This window comes from Pteropus vampyrus, unplaced genomic scaffold, assembly GCF_000151845.1.
Source record: "Pteropus vampyrus isolate Shadow unplaced genomic scaffold, Pvam_2.0 Scaffold2, whole genome shotgun sequence".
Taxonomy (NCBI): Eukaryota; Metazoa; Chordata; class Mammalia; order Chiroptera; family Pteropodidae; genus Pteropus; species Pteropus vampyrus.
In genome coordinates, this window is record NW_011888783.1 from 34897046 (window position 1) to 34922421 (window position 25376).

Here is a 25376-nt window from a genome sequence, read left to right on the forward strand (position 1 = left end):
AGCTGGTCAGAAGCACTTAAATGACAGCCATTAGAATGATGATGATTATAATTATGACAAGGATGAAGATCAAAATGAGGATAAAGTTGATGCTAGTTGAAGGCACCCCGTAGAGAGTTGAAGGCACCCCGTAGAGAGTTGCTTTTTGGTGACCTGGAGGCACAGTGCTCACCAGGGCTTCTCACTTGATACCTAGAAGTCCGTTGGAACCAGAACTCAAGCCACGTACCCTTCTGGCACTTAGGCATATCTGGGCATGGCTAGATAATTTGATTTACCAAAGGTTTTTTGGATGGAGGCTGAAAAGTCTATTTGTAAGGAACTTAGGCCAAGGGGAGAAGTGAAGGTGATGAGCTGATCCCATTACAAAAGCGTAATTATCACAATACAGTAGGGATCTTGGGTACATCATGATAAACACTTTTCAGAACTGTCCCTGCCCCATCCTCCTGGACAAATGTATACCAAGAGAGGGAAAGGGAGCTGTAATTATTATTTAAAATAATTATTTCTATTAAATTATATAATACACCTGTTGTGATCCTACCCTACCAGAATATTAGGCAAAGAGAAGAGAGCCTATTTCCTCCCTTGGCTCCTACCCCTCCTCGTTCCCCTGACACAGACCCAAGATTTGGTGTGTTGGAGGCTCAGGTCTTCCTTGGTGAATCAGTCCACTAACTGTGCTGAGTAGACCCACAGTAGGGACTAAAATGGATGGAGAAGGGGAACTCCAAGGCCAAGAGAGGGTTTCTCCGGTCGATACCTCTATGGTCTATGCCTCTAATCACTCACTGTACACCTCCTTATACTAGTATGGCAGGTTACACTACTGTCTGAGACAACAAAGAGAATCTGTCATAGCAGAAACTCATCTTGGACTTGGGCTATGTTCACCTGCTGCACTTCAGTTATGCCTGAGAAAGACTTTGCAAGAAAATAATCACACACTATTTAATGACATAATGCTGTGTACTGCATCTAGCTGGTCAGAAGCACTTAAATGACAGCCATTAGAATGATGATGATTATAATTATGACAAGGATGAAGATCAAAATGAGGATAAAGTTGATGCTATTGCTTTTTGGTGACCTGGAGGCACAGTGCTCACCAGAGCTTCTCACTTGATACCAAGAAGTCCGTTGGAACCAGAACTCAAGCCACATACCCTTCTGGCACTTAGGCATATCTGGGTATGGCTAGATAATTTGATTTTCCAAAGGTTTTTTGGATGGAGGCTGAAAAGTCTATTTGTAAGGAACTTAGGCCAAGGGGAGAAGTGAAGGTGATGAGCTGATCCCATTACAAAAGCGTAATTATCACAATACAGTAGGGATCTTGGGTACATCATGATAAACACTTTTCAGAACTGTCCCTGCCCCATCCTCCTGGACAAATGTATACCAAGAGAGGGAAAGGGAGCTGTAATTATTAAATTATATAATACACCTGTTGTGATCCTACCCTACCAGAATATTAGGCAAAGGGAAGAGAGCCTATTTCTTCCCTCGGCTCCTACCCCTCCTCGTTCCCCTGACACAGACCCAAGATTTGGTGTGTTGGAGGCTCAGGTATTCCTTGGTGAATCAGTCCACTAACTGTGCTGAGTAGACCCACAGTAGGGACTAAAATGGATGGAGAAGGGGAACTCCAAGGCCAAGAGAGGGTATGCAGAGCCAGGTCAGGAAGACACCAGGCACAGAAGAGCAATGGGAGGACCAAACTGCCCAATGCTGATGGGTGTGTCAAGGATGAAACCACTTGTAAGCACATTGAAGGCACCCCGTAGAGAGTTCCAGAAATATTGGTAAGTGGGCTGGCAGAGGTCTGAAAGTCTTTTGCTGGTAGGGAGGGCCAACAAAACTAGTGGAATTTGAGCTATTACTATTAATGTGTCCTCATATGTTGTTCTAGCTGATGAGTCCCGGGAGAAAGACATGGCATACATGAATCTGGGGAGAGATCCCTTTGCCTATTTTCTAAAATAGAGTAGAGGCCCACAAACTGCCATTCTAGGAGAATAAATTTGGGGACTCAGAAGAGCTGGTCAAATATATCAATTGTCTCTTTTTCATTCATCAGAGCAAAGCATGGTGGCGGAGTTGAGGGGCAGGCGAGATGGTCACGCTAGGCAAGAAAGGAAGACTGGAGAGAAATAAGCAGAGAAAGAAAGAGGCAAACTATGGGTTAATGAGCACCTGACATGTGTTAGGATCTTGGCTGGATTTCTTTCAGGGCCACTGTTTTGATCAATTCTCAAAAAAAAAAAAAAAGAGTCCAATATTATTATCACCATTTTACAGCAAATAGCTAGCTGAGTTTCAGAGATACGAAGTAACTGATCCAAGATCACACTTAGAAAAGTGTTAGAGCACAGATTTAAATCAAGGGCTATAAAGCATCAAAGCCCATGCCTGTACCTCCTAATATGAGCAAGTCAACCTACAAGGGTGCAGAAAGAGGACACTAAAATTCCTATTTCTATTTCTTTTTGACCTATGTTTGTCAGTAGGACCATTTTAGTCCGGATCAGGTAGTGACACACCAATATGGTTCACAAAATATTCTGAAGGAATGAGGGTTGACAGAAAGATGACAGTGACCTCTTCACTCATTTGTTAGTTTTTAGTGTATTATGGTGTACTATAGTTTATGAGGTCCAGATAAGTCACTTATATTACCTGTTTATAACTAATATACCACAGAGAATAGACTGATTAATTCAAAATGGTCCTCCAAAGAAGTGGGAAATGGATGACAATGCTGATAATGTAAGCATATGTGAATGGCATGGGTATGAACTCTTTTTCAGTCATGAAACCAGATAGACACAATGATAACACAATAGATTCTGACTCAAAGTCAGACAAAAAAAATAAATAAAAGAAAAAGGAAATGGAAAAGAAAAAGAAAAATCAAGTTCATTTGAGGTATGGATTGATGTCCAACACTGTAAATATTGCCTTAGTGAATGCTACCTATTTTAATATACTGTGCTTTTGGAGGTGTTTTTCCAGCTATGCATATTATTAAAACTACTTAGAAGCCAAACGTGAATCCTGCGTTTCAAGTTTTAAAAATAAATAATTTCAAAAATAATGAAATATTTGTAATACATGCAATGCTTAAGTTTAGTAGTTCATGTGGAACAAAATTATCTTGTCATTGATGAATATACAGTTTTAAAATATTACGTGTTACATCTTTATCTCATCTTTAAACATTTCTCTTTCAGAACGAAATGAGCATGATATATTAATTGAGTGGTACATGTATGCAATTTATGAATAAACTTATTTTTATTAAGAATTCATAAACAAAAAGTCTAACAGGATATATTACCAAAAAAATTGTTTGGTTTCTACACTACATATCAGAGTGCATTGAATATTGTGTGGTATATAAAAACTTCTTAAAAAATATTTTAAAGTGAGTAAGTAGAATAAATACCATATCGATATGAGGTATACTTCATAGAGTAAGGAATGTTTGAGGAACAAAAAGAAAGGAAGATATCTTCATTTAAATAAGATTGAAGCCATCAAATAGTGACTATACATCACCTTCAGCCTTAGCTTGTATTTGTTATCCCAACATCTCTGCCAGCAGAAACCCTTTTCAATGTCAAAATTACCTGGTTTAGATGACATATTTTATTTTATGATCACCTTAATTATACAGAAAACTTTTTAAACTTAGCCTCTCCATCTCACCAAACATTTCTCTCACTTTCTCTCCTTTTTGCTCCTGATTCAAACAAAAATTTATTTTTTTTTATTTTCATGGCCAGCCTTAAAATCTGTATACAATATCCTCTAAGCTATGACATATTTACGTCATGATCTTTCTTCCTTGCAAAATTCTTCTCCCTCTCTCTCTTTGGGTGCTCTCTTCCCCCACCTATAAACACATCTAGGTCTCGAAAATCTAAAATTAAAACAAAACAAAACAAAACATTATTTTGAGACCAACTTCTCTTGGAACATTTTCTCCCTTTTACTTTATTTTGAAAGTCTCTAAAAGGAAGTCCTTATTTGTTACATGTTTCCTTCTACACTGAACACATGACATACTGAAATTTCTCTCTGATTTCCAGTGATGATGCCACTTCAAATGCTCTGTTCTCTACATTCTCCTCAGAAAGTTAATTAGAGGTCTGAGCAGAGATCCCAGCCCTTTGACCAAAGAATGATCCTCCTGTACCTAGGAAAACCAGAGAGAATGTGAAAGTAGGAAGTTGCCACCTGCCTACTCAGCCGGGTGTAATGAATTAGTGACCTTGACATGATCACAACCATATCAGCCTCTCATCCAAAGGCATTTTCAAACCTTATGCATCTTTACTGGAATATCTGGAATAATTGACCAGATTTCACTATCTTGAAATTTTCTATTATTTTGATATATTCCAGGATACTGCAGGATGTAGTATTAATACTATGGAATTTGAAATCGGAAAGAGCTGAATGTGATTTCTGGTTCTGTCCCACAATATTGCTCAGTGACCTCGCCCAAGCCATTAGCCTCTCTGAATCTGATTTCATTGTCTACCAAGTGGAACTGATGACACCCCATTCACGCACTATCACTAAGAATCACTAAAGACTACGTTCGTGTGGACACTGATTTGTTTGTTATTATAGTTAAAGTTTTCAACTGCCTTAAACAGCACAATTCATTGAGTTGACTGTGCTTTAATCTGCATTAACAAGCAATAGAATCAAAAGGGCTCCGAAAGGTCACTTTGGATGCAGCAATTACTCTCCACATAACTAGAGCCTAGAGTCTTCAGAGCAATGACACCATATGTTTTCATGAGAACTTATGAGAAATAAATGCACTGAGAAACTTTCTGGACTGTGCTCAAGATCTGACTTATTTTCATATAGTTTATGCTGAATACTCTTGTTTTTCTAATTCAATTTATATAACATGTAAATAAAAGGAAGAAAGGTATAAAAAAATGTAAGGAAAGAGTGTAATAAAAAAATGTAAGGAAAGAGTGTAACAAAAAAATGTTGGTGCTGCCACCCAGCAAATGCCTGAGGAAGGAGCAAGAGTCCAGCCTGAGGACAGATACCTTTACTCTCCTTTGGAGAGCTGCAAGGAAAGAGATAACCAGTGACTGATAGGGAAGGCTGGGGTGGTTCTAAAAAGCCTTCAGGGGATGCGTAAGAAACAGAGTTCACTTTAAACATCTGCCAAGCCCATGGCACACAGACACCCCTCACAGAGTGTGCACTGGTAAAAGCAATGTTCCCTCTTCCTTCTCATATTCCAGACTGCATAGGAATATGGAGAGGGAAGATGAGAAGCACCAGCCTAGGAAAACACACTGAACATACCACCATTCCTCAGTCATAGACTTTCACCTGCAACTTGTAACAATTCCAAACTTGAGAAAGAATAAACACCTCAACTTAAAATCCAGTTAAGTTTTCATAATTATATGAGACTGAGAATTATAATTATTTATCTGAGTCTGTGTTTTTTGACTGGTCACCAAGAATGACCAGAAAAGTCAAGGGAGTAAGTACCTAAGCAGGGCTGCTTTAGGAAGAAACACTGGTCCTGGGTGTCCTACAAGCTGCAGGTATACCCTTTAAATCAGGGGTCTCCAACCCCCAGGGCATGAACTGGTACTGATTGTGGCCTGTTAGGAACCAGGTCACACAGCAGGCGGTGAGCAGAGCTAGTGAAGCTTCATCTGTATTTGCAGCCACTCCCCAGTGCTAGCATCACTGCCTCAGCTCTATCTCAGATCATCAGGCATTAGAGTCTCATAGGAACACGAGTTCCTGGTGCCAAAAAGGTTGGGGACCACTGCTTTAAATCCAACACTGATGCGACATAGATTAGGCGTAAGAAACCCACTGTGAGAGACACAGGGGATGGGAAAGGTGCATTGTATGAGGGCATCAGGAGTAGCGTGTTGCTTTTTCTTCTTAAAAGTCAGCATTATAAAGCAAGGCATTAAGGGGAATTGCAGACTGCTATGATGACTGGAATTTAAAGTGTAACAGGAGGAAGAATTATAGGAAGTGGGGTTAGGACAGGAATTTCAGAGGAGCAGCGAAGACCAGGGATGTTAAAAGTAGCTTTAAAGACCTCTACTACCAAGAGTCCCCACATTCCTGTTGCCTTCCAGTACCCCTCAGAGCATAATCTAAACCTCTGTCCTGCCACTGCCAAGCACACATTTGTTGATAAGCAGCACTGAAATTAGCTAGAGACAGAAAAGAATCCTTTCTTCAGTTATGGCCTGAGAAGTTAAAAATTTATCTCAACTTAGTTCTTTGAAGAGCAGGAGAAAAATGTTACTGAAAAGTTTCCACATTCCAATAGAAGGTCAGGCAGCTGTAGACGTGAAGTTAACTTCTATCTGAGAAAGTGACTGTTCACATGATTTATGGGCAGCATTCCTAGGGTGGGGAGAAGGCAACAGCCTCAGTGCTGTAGACCAAAGGAAACAGTGCTTTATAATCCACTGAACAAATGATAAGTCAAATAACAAAAAAACACAGAACTGCAGAGATAAAAGCACACTCCCTGGGGCAAGGAAATTGTAGAGTATTTATCCAAGAAGTTTAAAATAAGAGAATTTCCCTGAGCCCACTCTCTATATTTATCTTCCTTGTTCTTGTTTTTCTGTCTTCATTTTACATTTCCTGTATCTTACTGACATTTTTTATCATCAACCTATATAGAGGTAAGTCAGCATTATATATATATGTATATGTTTATATATAAGTTTAAATATTGAAAAGTTGTACTTGTCTCTAAATAGTGATGAAGATTCAATATTTTCCATCTGGGGCAGTGGGGCAGCGAGGGGGACCTTAATCCATAAAGCCTTAATTAAACAAAATTTTAATGTGTGGCTAGAACAAATCATTTTTATTTCAACATTTGTTTCTGAGAAACTTCCACTTTTCACACTTTTTTATAAAACGGGAAGCACGATTTTTCTCCTCATTAAATTTACTGTATTTAATGAAATTAATAACTGTTCATTTCAGTTTTTAAAATTCAGTGTATATCAATCAATACCTGCTTCCTTAAATCACCTTGCTACATTCATTTTGCAAGTTTTCATATTTATAACACAGGTAATAGTAAGACTTATGTAAGGATTTGCAGTTTTAAAAGATCAGAATTTACTATATGACCCCTTAACCTATCCTAAACAGCCATTCTTAAACCACATTGTTTTGATCATTTTTTAAGTGTTGACTAAAAAAAAAAACCTTTGATTTTTTATAATTGTCTAGTTTGATATTTTCATAGTTGCTTATATTAAAATTTTACCTCAAATCGTTGAGCATTTCTATTTGGCAGATGTTATACTAACAGCATTACACGCAATAGCTCATGAAATTCTCACAACCACCCCATGAGATTCTCCTGAACGATTCCAGGAGACCCTCAGCAGCCACCATCCCACACATTCCCATGGAAAAGACTGAAGTGGTGGGGAGTCCTGGGGTTGAACCCAGGAGAGCCCAGTTGCCCTCACAGAGATGTCTAGCAGTTCCTCACAGCCTGGTTCTGGAAGGTGGCGGGCCAGCTGTGCAGTTAGAGCAGCTGTGACAGCACCCAGGTGGCCCCCTTGCTAGTGTACCAAGGCCTAGAAGAAAGACTAACTCACTTATTAGAAATATCCTTCCCATCCACCCTGCCTTTAAGAAAAACACTTGTTTCTTTGCTGAGGACCTTTCTTTCCTTCACATCCTAGAATCCCAGAGTTCAAACTGACCTCTTTTACAGTTGGTCATTCCACAACACTTAATTAGAGAGAAAAATTCCCGAATTTAAATAAAGTGTGCTTAATGCAGTAAGCACAAACCCTTCAAAATATATAAAGGCTTAAGTTTTGTTTTATTACCTGTTATGGTTTAATTATGCTCCAAAGAAAACATGTTAAAGTCTAACCCCTAGGACCTCAAAATGTGACTTTATGTGGAAGAGGGGTCTTTTTAGAAGTAACCAATTAATATGAGGTCATTGGGGTGGGTACTGATCTAATATGACTGATATCCTTATAGAAAGGGGAAATTTGGACATTGAGACAAACAGAAGAAAGATGATATGAAGACACACAGGGAGAAAGCCATATGAAGATGGAAGATTGGAATAATGCATCTACAAGCCAAGAAATGCTGGCAAACCACCAGAAGCTAGGAAGAGGCAAGGAAAGATCCTCCTACGGGTTTCAGAAGGAGTGTGGCCCTCACTTTGATTTCAACCTTCTAGCTTATAAAACTGTGACAAAAAGTTTCTGTTGTTCTTAGCCATCCACTAAAACTGTTATTTTGTTATGGTGGCCCAAGCAAATTAATACCTTAACCAAACCGTTTTCTGGTTTCCTTTTTGTTCCCCATTATTATTTTCTGAGTTTGACTAGCTGCAGCTAAATAGCTGTTCTGCTTTTCTCTTTTAGTAAATTATCTATTCTTGGCTTCAGAGATGGAATTTAATCTTTAGTTCCATTGCTGCTGCAAACGAGGCTGTAAAAAAGGATTTTACTATTAAAGGAGGTCCTTGCTTTTATGTCACAGGACCTAAATTTAGTGGTAAGATCTACAGACTCTGGCTCATGGAATAACTTGTCATTATAGCTTTAGCACAAAAGGCAATTTTCCCTCACCCACCCTCCAAAAGAATGAAAGTTTGAATGACAAAGGGCTTATCATCATTATCCGCTTGACAGTTCAACCTCTGCCAATACCATCTTGCATCTGCAGATCTGCTTGTCACCACATCCAGAGGAGAGCTAGGGATATTTCTAGGCTTCAGGGATGCTTCCAGCAGCAATAAGATCCATCTCCACATCGTAAGCCATATGCCTGGAGGCTTCTCAGTGTTCCCAGCTACACATAAATCTAAGTAAATTAAAGATGTGCAGCCCTGTTCCCATCCTTTCTAATAATACTGGTGAAAATTTAATCCTCTGTGGGATAGAGGTTCGAAGCCAATCTTATAGCCTTCAATTATAGTGAGATTTTTAAAAGTTTTCTGATTAATTCAATATCTTTTTCTAGGTCAAAATATTTACTGTAAGACCTGTCTCTCATAGAATACTATCAAAATATTCATCTCTTTATCTCTTTATTCAATAAGCAGATATCGATAAATAAAATAAACGGCATGCATTTATTAAGAGCTTACTATGTACCAGGCACCATGCTGGGTGCTTTACCTTATCATCAACTCCTCATAACAACCACATAAGGCACATATTATTATTACCCCATTTGTCGATAAGAAGACTAAGAGTGACATTCTGACTAACCAAGGGTTCATCCTCAAGTTTACAGAGTCATACTTGAAACCAAATCTCTGACTTTAAAGCTCTTACTCTTAATTATATCCAGCTATTCTACCTCAATTGAGAGCTCATCAGGTGTCAGCTATTATGAGAAGAACAAGGGAGAAGAGACTTTTTTTAATAGCTATATGCCTTGTGGTTAAGAACTTAGTTTAGGGAGGAGAATTGATAAATAAGCATCTCATTATAATCGAGTCTGGTAATCACAGAATTGTAGTTGTTTACGTTGCTATATAGCTCATATCAAAACCTCTTAATACACAAAGCCAAGGGCTCTCTCTATGTATAGTATTTCTTTAAAACAGGATCTTCAGAGGGAAAATTCTAAACGAGTAACAGGAAGTAATATAATTAAAGCATGTACATATGCTGGTTTGAAACTCAAATTGAAATAATCTAGAAGTCCAGCCTATCTAGCCTGTCTCGGCAAACCTAAGCAGCAGTCATAAAGACAGTGGCAAGAGTGGCCTTCCCCTTTCTCTCCTACCCAAAGTTGCCTATAGGAGGACTTGGTATCTTTCTTCTCTTGCCTTTTTATCTTTCAGGCAGATTCCAATCCCTGTCAGGAGTCCCCTTGCTCCTGTCACAAAGGAAAACATCTGCTGTAGCCCAGAACAGCTTGCATTCCCAACATACAAGTTTTAATCAAATCTTTGCTTGTCTTTGGCCTGATTTCTTCTACTTCCCTAAAGCTGAGGGTTACTGCTAAGTGCTGCCTTATCCAATTATCAGTCGTATGCAACCTCATGGCACTTTGTAGCTGAAACAGACCTTAAAGATCATTTCCTTTAACCTGCTCATTACTCTGTCACCCCTTGGCATTTACGCAATTAGTTTGCTCTGTTTGATTTGTATTTATTCAGTTGCTGCTTCGTAGGATACTTAAGAATTTTTCTTCTATGCATTTTCTCTCTCAACTTAATTACAAGACCCTCAAGAACAGGGAGTGTACGAGTACAGTGGCTTGGTTTTTATTGCTCTTTCCAATGGTTTTCATGTGCTGGGTGCTCGGTAAAAGTCGTTGAGTGGAAAATACAAAATACAAAAAGTGGGATAAACAATACATTTAAACGTTCTTTTTCTTCGTTTAGTTGAGCAGGCCATCTATTCCCCATCGCTTTTCTACACTAATTAGAGCATAATTCAAAACTGAGTTTGGACTTGAATTACTTTATCATACAGTCTTATGACATTAATTCACATTAAACATCTATCCTTAAGTTACTTTGCACATTTTGACTAACGATAACAGAAACCCACTCAAATAAGAAAAACTAAGATGAAAATTACTATGAGGCTACAAAGACAGGAAATAAGCTGTGCTTTAGGATAGGGCCTCTGCCACCATCAGAAAGACCAATCACCTTTCATTTCTGCTTCCCTTTACACATATCCTTTATTGATCTCTAGCTCTATATTTCTATTTCTCCTTCAGATAACCACACAAGGAAATGCAAGGTGGCCAGAAAGTACCTAGTTTACATGTTGCAGGTACAGCCACACACGAAAAAAGACTGAATATTTTTTTATCCCAATTTCAAATTTCCAAAGGGACCCTGATAGATCCAACTTAAGTCTTCTGTCAACCTCTATACTATACTATAACTAGAGAAACGAGATCTTGTGAAATTTTTGTTATTTTCATTCCAATGCGAAGTTGATAAGAGATATCTTAGGAAAAAAAAAAATCAAACCTAGACCAAAAAAAAAAAAAATCAACAGCAATCTACTATAATTTCTATGCTATAATGTAGTTTCTGTAAATTCTGACAGAGAATAATGTCCCAACAACTTACATCATGCACTTAGAAGGGCTTGATGTTAGCTATTATTAATATTTAGGAGAAGTAACTACTTAAGAAACTTGTGTAGGTGATGACAGCCATAATGAATGATCAGAAGATCTTTGACTTATGTCTCAGCATTTTATTTATTTATTTAAATATCTTTAACTCCCACTCCTAATTCAAAACTAGTTTATTGCGTAATGAATAATATCTCTGCAGAACTACAAAAATAAAGCCTATCTTGAGAAAATTACTAAATTCTCCAGATAATTAGAGAATTTCAGTGGTGTAGATATAGCCACAGAGCAAGATTCACAGATTGCTATCATGGTGTAACATATCGAAACAACCATTGTGATATTTCAAGGCCCAATGAGCCAAGAGTTTTATAAAAGCTCCATGAAAATATCCTAAATCTAATGACCAATTCCAGGCAAATTTTAGAAATTTTTCTCTGACTTCATCCCACACATTTAACACAATAAATTCCACAAAGTGGCACAGAAAGGAAATGACAAATGCACAAGAGCCAATGTTCTTTGAGTGTGTAAAATTCTAGAATAAGAAATAAGCTATTTTTTGTGAGATCAGGACAATATGTACATTTGGGAAACAGCTCAGTGTGACTTAGTGAGTGCTCTGCAGCAAGATACTCACTGTGAAAAGCATCACCAAAAACCTCAGAGTTCTAAATCTTCCTTCCCCATAGAGACTTGTATCTGTCCATTCATTATTGGGAGCAGGGATGACTGACTTGGGACTCTCAAATCATGCATAATATAAAGAGACTTACTTCCCTCAGGCTTCCAGATTGTCAGGTGAGGCCGTCCAGCCCATGATGGAATTAAAATCCAAATAGTCACTGAACAATAAAACGTGTTACAATTCGATCCAGTTGAGGCGAGTCGAGGTCTCATTATACAAGCCCTCAGGGCTCAGAAGGAGAAGAACAATGATGGAAATGTGCGTTGCCATGGTGTCCCTGCTGCATCCCATGATCTCTCAGGAGTGGAACTGAGTCTCTTTGAACCAATTTGGTGGCAAACATCCTCTGCTTCCCATTCACAGGAGTCAAATCAACAGTGAATGTTCCTGCACCCCACATGGATCATTAAAACTCTTGCTATTCAGGTTTCCTAAGTGATCTTTTCCCAGTTCTGGAATGGAATTGCTTATTGTTGCTGGGAGAGAAAAGCAATTATACCGTGAAACATACACAGTTGTGACGTGATTATTAAGACAATAAAGGGAGCATAATAGGAGTCCGGAGTCACATACTGGGAGTAAGGAGATCTCATCCCACCTCCATTACCAGATCATAAGGTGACCTTCAGAAACCCCCAAATTAGCTGAGGCCTCAGTTTCTTCACCTTATCTAAGATATTTCTTTTAAAAATCACTATTTATAACCAAAGAAAGAAAAGCCACAAATATTATAACTGTAATATACCATTAATAATAAAATGCATCATAATTAAAGATATGTTAAAATATGAAAAAAAAGTACATTTTAGAATCAGTGATAAATAATATAACTGAGAGGCAGAGGTTTAGCAAAACTGATATTTCTGAAAGTGGCCCTCTCGGATTGCTTGTTCTTTTTAAGAAATGACTATTTTAATTGTTGATTTCCCTTCTTGTTGGAGTTGTACTGAAGCAACTGAAAATAGCTGCAGAAAAGAGAGGAACAGGGCTTTTAAGAAAAATGCATTTCTGTCTGGCAGTTGAAAAGTGACTTTTAATCAATTAGGGATTTGAAAGTTAAATCCCTCTCCTGTTCTAAACAAAACTCAAAGTCAGGAATTTGCAAAAGGTCAACTCTCACTCCCTGCTTACCAACCAGCTTTCAAAGCACAGGTCCTTGTCACATCAGAATCTCCTCACTTCAATCTTCTTGATTAGTTATCTTTTCCTTCCCTCCCTTCCTTTCTCTCTTTCCTTTTTCTTTCTTTCTTTCTTTTGTGTGTGTGTGTGTGTGTATGTGTGTGTGTGTGTGTGTGTGTGTGTTTGTTTGTTTTTTTCCTTTCTTCTTCCCATCCATCAACAACTATTAAGCACCTATTCTGTGCTTAATAAATAGCCAGGTCCTGTGCTAAGTGCTCAAATGCAGCAAGGAATAAAATAGGCACAGTCTGAGCCATCATCAAGAAACCTGCTCATCTTGAAAGGGAGACAGTCCTGGGGAAAGGAATCGCAATGAGTTGTAATAGGATTTGGAAAATAGGTAAAGACTTCACCAGGAGGTGACATCAAAACTGAAACCTGAAGCATAATCAGGAGTGTGCCAATTTATACAATAAATTCCCTCACAACAGAGAGTCGAGTCCTATTGTTAACTGAATTCCAGTTAACGAAAATAACCCAAGAATGTTTGACCTACACATTTTCTATTTTCTCTTATAATCTAACCTTAGGTTGTACTCCTCTCCAGATTATCTTTTGCTCTAGCCAATCAGTAGCCTCATTTTTATCCACAGATCCTGTTCCCTTGTTGTGCTCCACACCTTTGCTCAGCTCCTGCAGTTGCCTAAAGTTCTTTCCACACTCTTCCACCCAATTAAATCTATGACTTACTCAGCACTTATTATGCATCTCGGCCCAGTTTTCTCAAGAGAAAACTGAGAAGCAGAGAGGTTTAGCAACTAGTCTGAAGTCACACTGTAAGTAGCCAAGCAGAATTCAAACCAAGATGATCTGTTCCCAAAGTTCCTTCTATTTATACTATGCCATACCGGCCTATTGTAGCCAGATCCCTTCTTTATTTCAAGGCCAAGCTCAAACCTTACCATTCCCATGAAGTTTCTCTCTGATAGCTGCAGCCTGTAGAGATCTCACTTTCTCTAGTCTTTTTGTGTGTATTTCCCGTGTGACATTGTTTTTAAATGTGTCAACATAAACAAATTTTTCAACAAAATTGTAAACAACTTGTGAGCAGGAATTGTACTTCACATCTCTGGGATTTGGGATTATCAATGCATGACGAGTAGCAGGCTTTCTTTTATAGTAGATGTAGGTTGGATGATCGAACTATTAGCTGAGAGACCTCCTAAGCTGGGTTTCAGGTAAGGGGCACTTTTGCAGATGCTGGGCCACAGAAGCTGTGAATAAAAAGAGAGCTATGTAATAAACCTGACAAGCTCAGGGCGGGAGAGGTGAGGGGGTCAGAGGGCAGCCCTGACAAGCTCAGTGACCAAAAATAACTACGCAGGATGGTGGGATCACAAATTCCTAACTGGATCAGTCATAGTATGTAGTGACATCCCAGGACTACGGCTTCCTTAGCGAAGATCAGTCTTTACCTTAAGTGAGGTTTGTCCATTTTTCTTATGCATCTAGGATAACATACCTTTGATATGTCAAGGTAATTTTCTTTTCCTACCCTTCAAGTGCACAACCGCTGGCACCAGAGCACAAGACCACAGAACCCCTCATTGTTATTTTATTCCTTGCATACCATCTCTATGTGCTGTATATGTTAATTATTAACCATCCTGTACCCACCAATGTAGAAGAAGTATGTGTTTCTCCATTTTGCCTTTTATCCAATCCTATAGATTTCCCCTTTATGCTTTCACCTGCCTCTTTAATCCACCACCAATGGATTTTATGCACCTTCCTCACGTCTTCTCTTTTGATCCTAATGTATAAAATAAACTACAACACTGACATTTTGGGGCGCATTTGAGATCTTGCTCCCCAGCATATGTTGTTAGTTTGGCTCAAAAAAAAAAAAATCATAAAAATTCTCTACGGGTTTGGAAGTTTCTTACATCAACCAAGCTCTCAGAGGCGCAACCAGGCCACTTTTGCTCTTAATTCAGCTTTCCTTCCAGGCAGCGCCATGAACTTAGTGAGCATTCACTGTAAATGGGAAATAAACAAAAGTTAAGGATATAAAAGTTTTCCTGAGCTTTGAACTCCCTCCCAGAGCAACCAGACCAGAAAATTATCTCTCTTTGAATGCAAATCAAATGCCTTTGTTGATGAGAAATTATATTTTTTCACTGAAATTTCTCAGGACATGAATTCTCAAGTGGATCAGAGCTGACATATATTATTGGTTTTTATTCTTCCCCATCCCTAAGTCACATCCCTAAGTGTTCATGAGGCACTTAGAGAAGTGTCTCCACCCCACCAGGCTGCCAATTGATCATTTAGTACATTATTACATAACTTATTACCAGTAAGTGACAAAAGCACAGAGAGGAATTTGATTCCTTATCATTATTTGCATGACATATGTAGCACTTTTCTCCAGGCTCTGTGCAGAGAATATTTAACAGGCTACATTAACTTCTAGGCATCTAGAATTGTACAGTAAAAACAAAGGAAGCAGATTCAAGAGAACAGGAAAGGTAAAGGGTGGAATAAGAGAAGATCTGACATGAAGGAAAAAAACAAAAGCAGATAAAAGCAAAATCAAGTCCCGAAGAGAATGAAAAGTGTGTTCTACCTCTCCGAGATTAATCCAATAGACCACAAAACAAAACTACCTAAAGAGTTCCACTTGCCCCATCTTCTTCAGGCCACAGGTCAATGTGTTAAACCGAAGAAAGGATATAAGAAAGGATTTAGTCTAGGATATAAGAGCGAAAAGTATTTCCATTTTGTCATGAATGTGTTAAAAGCTGAAGACAGAGAGCATAAGGAAATCTTTATGTGGACCCTAAGTAGAGAGTCTATTATCTGGGTATGCTGATCTAAACCATCCAGCGTACACAGCACAAACCCCTGAAATGCTCTTTTTTCTTATTCTAAGAAGCACCCAGAGTGACTGTCCACATCTTCATTCATCCAGGAATTTCACTTTAATTATATTAGTCTTTATCAGTTTTTACCAGGATAGACTCTTCTCTAAAATGTGTCCTTATTTTCAGCATTTTAATTGTCCTTTCACAGAAACACACACACACACACACACACTACTCAGTGGTCTAGTGAATGAGAAGCAGAGGATTATGATATCATACAAGGTTATAATTTCCAGGGGACCAGACACAAAACACACAATATGACTTTGCCTTGGATGTGTAGACCTAGTTTAAAGGTTGTGCATTTTTCATTGATCACATTTTAATATATATTCTGGATATGTCTTAAAGACTCTGTCAACATCCAGTATCCCCCAAACCCCTAATTGTGGCCATGTAAGGCCTGCAGCAGTTCATAAAGATCTCTTTAATCACATGCGATTCTCATTACCAGGACATACTCTTTCCAAGAAAATGCCAAGAAAAAGGGACACCTTGAAGAGATCTGGCAAAACTTCTCTGGTCATTTGTAAGAGATAAACGTTTCCTTTGCCTCATTAATTCACATATTTTGGCATAGAGAATGTGCATTATCCTTGCAGTTATCACCAGCCTCAAAAAACCCTGGGAATTTTGTGAAAAAGCTTAATGGCTCATGCTATAAATGGCAAGATTCCCCCCAGCTGGCATCTCCAACTTGCAACAGTCATTCATGGGATATTGCTTTCCAGATGAAAATTAAGCTGGAAGATAAAACAGGAAAAGCATCACAAAGTGCCTTGTCATCTCTAGATATATTTGGGAGCAGCTTAATTTCCATTTGTCTCGGCTTTTAGATGTTTACCACAGAGCTTTCATTTGGGAATGGGGAACCAGGCTTGCATGATAAGTAATAGATATGTTGTCTCAAAGGATAGCACACGTGATGTCCATTTTTTAATCATCCATGTATCCTTCAACAAATACATGTGGAATATTTATTATTTGCTCTTCACATTTGAAAAATATAAAGAAGAATAAATTATGTGATGTCCCAAGTAGTTTACAGTCTTCTTTGAAAAAGACATATATAGAAAAAAATCTGGTTATGATCAAAGACAAACAGGTAATAATAGATATATATATATCTCTTCACTCAACATTTTTTTCTTACCTATATTGGGAGGCAGTTTAGAAACTGATATCATCTCTGGGTTCATGAATTCAACTCATATGGGTGAATCCGCTGGTATCCATTTTTAAAATAATCTACTATTTACCATTTTTGCATGTCAGTTATAGGAGACAGGAATGCACAAAGCATATTCATGGAACCATGAGTGTCAGTTTTAACTGTACCATAGGGGATCTATGGAGTGTTTTAGAAGAATAAGCCTGAAAAGATATGGCATATCCACATTGTAGAGCATCTTAATAGCAAGGATCTGGATGGGTTTAGTTTAATAGGCAATAATTGCTACTGAAAGTTTTTAAACAGAGACAAAGTTTGAAAAATAATCTGTCAATACTAAATCTATTCACACATGTATGAATTATGAGCTGGGAATCTGAGAGTTAGAGCAACCAGTTAGAAAGGTACTGTATTCTTCATAACCAGTGATGAACAACTGAATTAAGTTAGTAACAGAGAGAATAAAGTGAGTTTAGTTTTGATCACATTGAGTTTGAGTTTGAGTCAATGGGTCATCTTTCAGGTAAAGATATGTAGCAAACAACTGGAAACGCAGGCCTAAGACAGGTTATCACTGTGATACAGGCACAGGCATACTTCATTTTATTGTGCTTCACTTTACTGCACTTCATAGATATTTCATTTTTTACAAATTGAAGGTTTGTGGCAATGCTGACCAAGCCCAGCAAGTCTATTGGTGACATTTTTTTACAAATTGAAGGTTTGTGGCAATGCTGACCAAGCCCAGCAAGTCTATTGGTGCCATTTTTTCAACAGGCTCAGTCGATGGTTAGCATTTTTTAGCAACAAAGTATTCTTTAATCAAGGTATGTACATTTTTTAGACATAATGCTATTGCACACTTAATAGACTACAGTATAGTGTAAACATAAGTTTTATATGCACTAGGCAACCAAAAATTTGGTTGTGACTCACCTTATTGCAACATTTGCTTTGTTACAATGGTCTGAAACTGAACCCACAATATCTCTGAAGTGTTCCTGTTTAAAGTTTGGAAGCACTTTCCAAGAAGTGGTGTTTTATTTCATGTGAATAGATGCAGTCACTTAGAGAAAGACTATAGCTAGGGAGAGAAACGAGAAGGACCAAGAAGGAGCATCATCTCCCTTTAGGAAGAAGGGAGAGGACCAATGAGCAAGTCTTAATAGTAGTAATGAAGAGTCACAGGAGCACAGGAGAATGCAATATCACAAAGTTTGGCTGAATTTTTAAGGTGTGTGCCTTAGTCTGTTCGGGCTGCTATAACAGAATGCTGTGAGTGGCTTCAAAAACATTTACTTCTCACAGTTCTAGAAGTTGGAAGTCTAAGATCAGGGTGCCAGAATGAATAGGTTATTGGTGAAGGATCTCTTCCTCGTTTGCAGATAACTGCTTTCCAGTTGTATTCTCACATAACAGAAGGAAAGATCATCTCTTTCATGTCTCATCTTGCAAGGGCACCAATCCCATTCATGAGGGCTCCTCCCTCGCGATATTGAGGAGACCAGTGAGGATGTCTCTTTCCCTGGGATTAGAAGACAAAAGTGGAAACTGTGTGAAGATGCTGAGAAATACTCAAGAAAGAAAAGCTTCCCTCACTCAAACAGTAAATGAGGCTCAAGATACCTCTAGAGTCAGAAGATGGCTCAGAAAGCATGCAAAAAGTAAGCCAGTTTAGAATATGGGCTCAGGAGAATGTGAGAGGAAACTAAAAAGAGAGAGCAAACATACTGCCATGCAGTATGGAAGGTCCCGTTGCAGATGAGCCAAAAACACTTTATTTAAAGCTCTGAGATTAGTTTTGTGACTTACTCTGTGGATTGCCTGCAGCCTGCAAACAAGAAGGGGAAAAAACCGAAGCGACAAGACTAAGCTATTAGCTATCTGTGCCGCTATTTCCCAGTGTCCTTTGTAGCTGGTGGGAATAGCAGAAGGTCCGTGGGTCAGGGAGACCGAGTGTGATGGCAGAAGTTTTGTTGAAATTCTTACCACTGAGGTTCACACTGAATAAGGAGGTCATTAAGGTCTAAAGCACAGGAGCTGACAAGTCATCGTTCTGAACACATAAAGCCAAGTCTTTGCACTTGGTCTTTCCTAGAGACAGAGCTATAGGCATGGGAACATTTCTCATTCCTTCTGAGGTAGACCCGCCCTTGGTATCTAAACTAGTCAGAGGGAGCACTGCTCCATCTTCCAACACACAGCTCGGGAGGCTATGTTCTGACAGAAACTTTCACATTAAACACTGATATTTCAAAGACGGAGTAGGCACAAACACTAACTGTAGTTACTGAAGAGGCAATGCTCCACAGTCACTGGGAAACAGCAAAAAGCAGTAGTGAGTAACTCTTTTTAAAGCATCTAAATCCAGTGTGAACAGGATTTTTGACCCTATAGGAAACTTCCCATGCTCTCTCTGTACATGTGATTTGCAGCATTGTCTACAATATCCCTTTAAGTGTGAGGGCCATGGTACATACTCCAATTAGATAAAGTTTCCACCAATAAAGAAATATCTTGTTTCATTAGCTTTGAGTTCATTGAGTTGCCAATAACATTTTAATTTTCAGCTGAATAAACAATAAATCCAGGAATCTCTTTAGATGTATGGTGTACTTGAAAGAAGCTTTTTAGGACACTAGCCAAGGATATTTACTCTAACATTAAAAAGATAATATAGCTGAGCTGAATTAACCCATTTAGGAATGCATTTCTTCCCAAGGGAAACTACTAAGTTATTCTTCACAAGCAGACATCGGCTGCCCCCACACAATTAGACATTGGGGATCAGATAAAGTGTTACTGTACTTACCACTCTGAACTACAAAGCCTTCAGATAAATCCAATTACCCATGTAGATAACCAAAGAAATGGTCTTTCTAGGGCAAATAACCTATTTCATAGAAAAAGTTATTGCATGGAAAGAATGCTGTATGAAAGAATGACATCAGAACGAATTTCTCTTTCCTCTCCTCTTCCTTTCCTCCCACGCTCCACCCTCCCTCCTTTCCTCTCTACCATATGGAATTAGCTATTGGCAGGGTTCTTTCGGGTGGTGGAGTCACAGGGCATGAGGATGGCTGCCTTCCAAACTCAGCCCTCAGGGCATGCCACGGACCGGAAGCCATATCAGGAACTGTACAAACAACACAAGAGCCAGTGGTGTCCAGCTCCTGCTCTGTAAGCATGAATGTTGGCTGAGTCTGAGGACAGTGGAGGCAGTTATGGCTCAGAATCTGCTGACAGCACTTTCTGATAATAAGAATTTTGGAGAAGGAAAATTGCTTGAAAATACTTCAAAAGATAAAGATAAATTATATCTCACTGTGTCTGGGAAAAAACTGACTATATTACCAATTCTAATGGTCTGACTGGTCAGTCACTTGTCCCCAATAAGCACTATCCAGTACAACTTTCCACCTTGGTCCATGCAGTTCTGTCCATCAAAAAGGGGCTTCTTTTCCACTCCCCGTCACTTTCAATACTCAGTTTAGACCTTAGCACTTCCAAAGAGTTTCCCTTGACAACACCAGCTCCCAGCCTTCTCTTCCCCTCTGAAACCTCCACATCACCTATTGTCTACTGCTTGTGTGTCCCACATTTATTCCATAAGGCACTGTAATGTTAGTTTTTATAAGTATATCTTGGCTGATTCATCACATTGTGGTTGTTTGGGATTACAGACTTTGGCACCACCCAGAAAGATGCTGAATGCTACCTTTGAAGTCACTGAGCAGAGACCTGAAATTCCTTTTAGTTAAGAGGCATACTTATATAAATGTCCACAGTCCAATAAGCACCTTCCTTGATACATGGATGAATCAATCCAACCTCAGACTCGGTGTGGTGTAAAAAAAGACAACAGAGTATAAAAGAAGCTACATGAGTCACTGCCCTTCTGTAAATGTTTGAATTTGGTTGCCCTAGAGATGCAAATCAAACTCGGCTCTGAACATAGCAGGACTTAGAAGGGCAGTTGTTTGCTGAAGATGTCCATGAGGTCAGATATAGAGGCATGAGGATAGCTGGGGTCATCTCTGAGCAAAGTTCGCACTTGCCAAAGGTTTTCTTTGTCTCAGCCTCACTATCACAGTGCTGCCATGTCAAAAAAGGAAAATGGAGCACTGGCTTGGCCACAGAGGTTTGGTGACCAGGCCTGTTGCTGTCCTGACAACTCTATGAGAAATAGAATACAGAAGTGTGGTTCCAGCAAGTTTCCCTATTAGAAACTCTAGATTCTGGGTTTTTCTTATGTGACAGATCCCTCTGCATTGACCACTCAATACTGAGCATGTCTTCTTGAGTGACATAAAGGACTGTTCACTCATTTATGTCCTCTTTCATGTATATACTCTTCACACCATTTCTGCGCTGGTCCCATAGTAAATAGAAGCAAAACTAACCTTAACCAAATCTTGCTCATCACCTACAACAATCTTTGAAACTGGATTCATGGTTCTCACCCAGCTCAGGGGCACGAGCTCACCCTTCAGACCAGCTAAGTTCACTTGTCCTGACCCTCCGTGGCCTTCAGCCTTGATCTTAGAGATTTGGTGGTCTTGTTTGCAATCACTAGGTACAGCCCTAGTCATTGGGCTGTACCTAGTGATTGCAAACAAGACCACCAAATCCGGATAGCAGTCCGGATAGCACCGAATTTTATTCTAAGAGTCAAGTCCTTCATATGTGGCCCTCCTGTAAGTTATCTGACCACGTGTTTGGAAGGTACCTAAAAATTCCTAGTATAATGAAACCATCACAACTCTTATAAAACAGAAATCTTAAAAACCAAGGGAAACAGTTCTTTTATCTCAGTTTGCTTAAAGACATCAAACACAAGTAAGCACCATTCTCTTAGGTATTCCTTCTTAGATTTTATTTCTAATAAAATATTTGGTATCAAAACATATTTTAAAAGTCTAATGCCCCATATCAGCAATTACTGTTTTAAAAGGCAAAGTTTTTTCCCTCAAGAACCTAAAAACTTCAGTCCTCACATGGCAATAACCAGTTCTTTAAAGCTTACTAAAATAAATCTTAAGAAGTTTTCATGTATTATTTTGAACTCTCTGTTGACTTGGAAACAGCAGAGGATTTTTGTCCCTCTCATGCCTCCTCAGGATTGCTTCTCAAGGGCAAGGAGCTCTCCATCAGCAAGAAAAGGGAGAAAAATGGTCCTCATGCCCTATAAACTTTACAAATGAAACTATTTCTTGTCTAGTGGGATTTCTTAGCTTCTGTCTTCATTCAATCCCTAAACTGAAGCCCTGCTGTCAGACAATGCTACCTGGGGCTATGTTTGAGGAAACCTCATTCTGGCCCTCCTCTAGCCACCCTCCTCCTCTCAGAGCAAAAGAGGCAGCATGGTCTCCTCATACCAACCTGTACTTCTAAGATGTCCCAGGCACACAGATAGCCCACGATTGTTTCTGTGGCCATAGGATGCAGCCCTGTCTTGAAAGTCACCCAATGAGACAGGCACAATTAGAAGAACCAGTCTTGAGGTATGCTCCTTATCTTTTAGGGGATAAGATTTATTCAAAAATTATCTCTGTTTATTTTCATAAATTCGATGACATTTTAAAGGTTGGGTGGACCTTTGAAACCAGTCATTCTATCCCCTAGTTTTATGATCTGGCACCGTGGGTAAGAAGAGGGGCCTGGTCTTGGTTGGAATCTTATTTTCAACTATTACTGGTCCACAACCCGCTTTCTGAAACTTTTGTGGCAAAATGTGTTTTGAAGTTCAGAATTCAGAGCATATTAGAAAGGTGATAGAGTACATATTACCTAAAACATCTCATCCCCAGTAAGGTCTGGGGCAGTACCCCATAATCAAACATAGTAATAATTCTGCAAGAAGCACATTAATATTCACACTGTTATAGGTTGAATTATGCCCCCCACCCCAAAGCCATATGTTGATATTCTAACCTGCCAGTACCTCAGAATGTGACTATAATTAGAGATAGAGTCTTTAGAGAGGTAAAGTTAAAATAAGTTCATTAGAGTAAGTCCTAATTCAATACTACTGTTATCCATCGAAGAAGAAATTAGGACACCGACACATACAGAGGGAAGACCATGTGAAGACAGGAAAAGACGGCCATCTGCAAGCCAAGAAGAGGCCTTAGAAAAACTAACCCTTCCAACACCTTGATCTCAGACTTCCAGCCTCCAGAATAGTGAGGAAAATTTTTCCGTAAAAGCCACCTAAGCCTATGGTACTCTGTTATGGCCACCCTGGCAAACTAACACACACATTAAGTAAAGATGATAAATAACCTCATGTCAGTTCAAGTCAGGCTCTACTCCCAAATGAGTTATGAAAAACTTCTTGTTTTCAGAGCTTTATTGGTTTCCAAAGGAGAACGGAGTGTGGGCCTGTCCTGTCCATGGACATGTGGACAAGATGCTTAATCCAACCAAGAGCCTGGAGTCACAAACCTTTCCAAGAGCACACAGAGCAATCTGTGAGTCCCTTCCATGCTGTGGAATTGCTTTAGAGTCTGGCGCCCATGTTTCCAGGCTACCCTATGAACAGATCTGGCCCATGAAATAACTCTTGTACAGGTCTCTTTGCAAGAAAATCCCAAATTAGCCTCACACTAGGTCTTCTTAAATTGGCTGAATGCTTCAGATTCTTTGCATTCTGTAGCCTTATTATTCATTCCATTTTTGCATCATTTGAGTAACTGACTTTTTCTCCCTCTTCATTCTACTAACATTTCAGTTTGATTTCCACACTGGGGGGTCACTTCAGAGCTTCTGTCAGGTAATAAGCACATACGTGTGTATGTAAGAGGAAAATGAGGCATTTGTAAATAGTTTTATTTAACAACCAGCTGTCCTTCCCCCACTTTTCCAAATCCTGGATTAAGGAAAGCAGCCAGTTGCAAACTTTGACAGTTTATTATTTAGCACCGAAAAACAAGATCAGTTACTAATCTCTTTAAAAGAATAGTAAATATCATTTTCATTCCCAGAATTCCCTCTTTAGACACCGACGTCTAAGAGTTTGGACTGTTCTTTGAGTTTCTTGGTTTTTCCTAAACTGAGTCATCATCCCTTATAAATTCTACCTTTCATGCTCCTCACTAGGTCATTGAAAACCTTGCTTTCAAAGACTAGCCTATTTCCTATCACACACTCATATAACAATAACAATACTAACAGTAATGATGACGATAATAACAGAAGTTAGCACTTATGTTTCCCATGTCAGGTTCATTTCTAACAATATTTGCATATAACTCATTTAATAATCAGAAGTCTTCTTGTTTGTCATTGTTGTTGTTAAGCCCATTTTATGGATGAAAAAAATCAGACATAGAAAGTAAAATAACTTGTCCAAGGTCACACCCTAATAAGTGAGAGAACTGGGATTTCAACACAAGCAGCTTAGCCATGGAGTCCAGGCTCAGAGTCAATAACCTTGCAGCCATACGGCTGTTCACTATTTCCATAGGCCAATGTGGATTGTCACATACATAATCCCAGTGAAGAATATTACTCTCAGTGTATACATGTAGACCTTTCAAATGTCTTTTTTTAAGACTTTATTTTTTAGAGCAGTTTTAGGCTTAGAACAAAATTAAGAGGTCCAGAGATTTCCTGTATGCTCCTGCCTTCACACATGCATAGATTCCCCCATTCTCACCAGAAAGATATAGATATAGATAGATAGATAGATAGATTTTTTTTTTTTTTTTTTTTTTTTTTACCAAGGATGAACATACAGTGATGTATCATAGTCACCTAAAATCCATAGTTAACCTGGGGTTCGCTCTTGGTGTTGCATATTCTATGGGTTTGATCAACCGTATAATGACATATACTCATCATAACAATATCATACAAAGTATTTTCACTGCCCTAGAAATCCCCTGTGCTCTGCCTATTCTCTCCCCACCCCCCATTATCCCTGGCAATAACTGATCTTTTTATTGTCTCCATAGTTTTGCTATTCCAGAATGTCATATAGTTGGAATCATACAGTACATAGCCTTTACAGATCGGCTTCTTTTACTTAGTAATATGCATTTAGCATTCTCCCATGTCTTTTCATGGCTTGATAGCTCATTTCTTTTCAGTGCTGAATAATGTTCCATTGTCTGAATGCACCGCAGTCTACTTATCCATTCACCTACTAAAAGATATTTTGGTTGTTTCAGAATTTTAGCAATTATAAGTAAAGCTGCTATAAACATCCATGTGCAGGTTTCTGTGTGAACAAAAATTTTCACTTCTTTTAGGCAAATACCAAGGAGCATGATTGCTGTAAAAGTACATTTAGTTTTACAAGAAATTACAAAAGTATCTTCTAAAATGGCTGTTC

The 25376-nt window shown here is 38.8% G+C and overlaps 1 long non-coding RNA gene across 2 annotated transcripts; it reads right to left on the reverse strand.

The window, feature by feature from the left end:
- Nucleotides 1–10696: 10696 nt before the first annotated feature.
- Nucleotides 10697–20015, reverse strand: LOC111739117. 2 transcript variants are annotated; one of them, XR_002780111.1, is made up of 3 exons: nucleotides 14618–15204; nucleotides 13903–14214; nucleotides 10697–12297 (listed from the first exon to the last, which is right to left on the reverse strand). It is a non-coding gene; the product is annotated as an uncharacterized LOC111739117 (long non-coding RNA). The 2 variants fall into 2 exon arrangements; XR_002780109.1 differs by lacking the exon at nucleotides 10697–12297 and adding an exon at nucleotides 19851–20015 and having other exon boundaries at nucleotides 12622–14214; nucleotides 14618–14977.
- Nucleotides 20016–25376: the final 5361 nt, after the last annotated feature.